Source organism: Sphaeroforma arctica (assembly GCF_001186125.1).
Source record: "Sphaeroforma arctica JP610 unplaced genomic scaffold supercont1.374, whole genome shotgun sequence".
NCBI lineage: Eukaryota > Ichthyosporea > Ichthyophonida > Sphaeroforma > Sphaeroforma arctica.
This window is the reverse complement of record NW_014040184.1, coordinates 17,051-19,695: the sequence shown is the minus strand read 5'-3', so window position 1 is coordinate 19,695 and position 2,645 is coordinate 17,051.

Here is a 2,645-nt window from a genome sequence, read left to right as displayed (position 1 = left end):
ATTGTGAGTAACTAATTTAGTTCACGAACGGTTTAGAGTGAAACAACGTTTGTACTTTATAGGATCAAAGTAGTGTAATAGCTTACAAGGTTGTGAGGACTGATCATTCCACAACCTTGACATATGTACCTATAGCCAGACATTGCTTGCCGTCAGACCCTCTGGTCACTGACGCAACATCTCCTTTCTCGCTAAGTATTCCATCATACTATTACACTACACTATTAAATGTTTTATGCTCTACTTCTATTGGTCTACACTTACCAAATCAGCTGTAGGCATAAACCAATATTATAAGACACGCAACATTTTTCCATGTCTCCATCACTATAACAAAATAACCCCACATACACCTGAACCATCAAGCATGCACCAGACATAATTCAGTTCTGCACACGAACCTTCAAGCTCACTACTGTCTGTGGACCACACCCATATTACAACCCCCCACTATGACCACATCTCTGTCATGTCATAGGGTGGTAATATTCCCAGTGTGTCCACCATACTAGTCCGATGTATATCCACAGGGACGTGGTGCCGTACTCTCCCTCTGACCTCTGCCAAGTGAAGTTCCCGCCTACACGCTACTACTCATGCTGCCAACTACGCCGCTCACTCAAATCACTACCGCCTGGGGATCTCAACGCCTTCCAATGTCAATGGAAGCATACCCCATCTGCGCAACATGTAGCTGCGAAACGTCGCGTTCCTCGAGAGCCTTACGCAAGTAATCACTCGCGACCGATATAACCGTCGCGGCTGATCGACAGGAGACTTATCAATGAGAATCGCCCCATAATTCATATGCAACTGAATCTGACCGAACGGAACAGATGCAAACGGCAAGTCAACAGGCTGCTTCGCTTGATCACAAAAGCCTTCCTACCTGCCCCACACAGAACTCATCGCATCAGCCCACCGACTGGCCTTCGCTGTACGCCTCAGCCGATGACCTAACTCCTGCCGATACCCATAAGACGTCTCCCGCATCGTAGACTGTTGCAATAACCACGACTCATACCATCCACGCGGCCGATAGCTGACCACCTGCCGCCTTTCCGGAGGCGGCATATCAATCCCTTAAACATGCGCCTTAAGCTCCTCAACCTTATACGGACGCACAACCCCCGACGCAACTTCCACATCATACTTCCAATTGGGCAGGACAGCAACAATTTTGGCCGGGCCATCATACCGCGTAGCCCACGCATGACCAGTACCACGGAGTTTGTACCGCACCCAGTCACCTACAGCGAACGCTGGCGCATCCACACGATGCAAGTCAGCCGCCCTACGCTGAGACTCCTGCGCACGCAGATCACGCTGCACTGCAACCGCATCACACACCATAGCCTTCGTACCACGCTCGGTTAACAGCATTGCCAGAACCCTCTCTTGCAGCTGGTCCCGCTGAGCATGCAGAAATGTACGCCCCGTCATGTGAAAGTACGGGGAAACCCCAGTAACCGAGTTCACCATCGCATTGTAAGTCCGGACCACATCATAAACTGAGGATACCCATGACCCTACGTCCGCATCGGCAGCTTGAGTCAGTCCTTCACCGTACGGATGAGATACTCCGCTCTTCCATTACCTTGGTGACGATCGATCGACACATAACGCGGCACAATCTGTCTAGCCTCACAAAAGTTAACCATAGCATTAGTGTTGAACACAGAGTCAGCGTCCATCGTAATCCTCTGTGGCACTCCCAGCGCCAAAACTTGCTCCTTCAAGAAGCGCACAGTATCCCCAGCAGCTACACTAGGCGGAAAGACCCGAACAAACACTCTATGAGTAAGAGTATCCACCGCCAAAAGGGCATACTTCATACCCCCCGCATTCGTAGTTGGTAACTGAACAAAATCCATGCCAATCTCAGCCATAATGTAATAAGCCGGGCCTCCACATTAGACTCTCTATGTATAAACGTACTCTTATGCAGTACGCAAATTATAAACGTACTCTTAATAGTACGAGGAACTTAAGTCTCCTAAATGTGCTCTTAATAGCACGAGGAACTTAAAGTTTCTTAAAATGGTTTTAATGGTTTTATTAATTAAACCTTTTCCATTTAACATATCAGATATTTGGACGAGGCCATTAAAAGGAGTTGGTCTAGTTCTATTAATAGAGCTTTATTTACTTTCCAATTTTATTAATATCGGAATACTTCGGTAGCGAGATGGCTCAACCGAATATAGGTTTCTAGGGACTATTAACGCTACCTAGTTGATCCTCCGATCAGCCAACCAGATGTGCCAGTCTGATGAAGACTAAGTCGGTAATTCCTGATAGTGGCAAGTTTTGGCTAAGACAATAACTAAAGACGTCAAGAGTAATTATATTTATTATTTATTTTTTCTAAAGATAGGATTTTATGAGTCTCTCGGATTCGCCCCAGAATAGAGCGACAACGAAACATTAAATAAAATCCCTTCGGCGGAAACAGTACTGAGAGGATTATATATAGGCAATGTCTCAGCCTCACAATCCCTCAGAGTATTGCTGTTTTCACGAGGCAACCCTAACTTTATCTTTTCCATTTATCATATCAGATATTTGGATGAGGCCATTAAAAGGAGTTGGTCTAGTTCTATTAATAGAGCTTTATTTACTTTCCAATTTATTAATATCTGAAT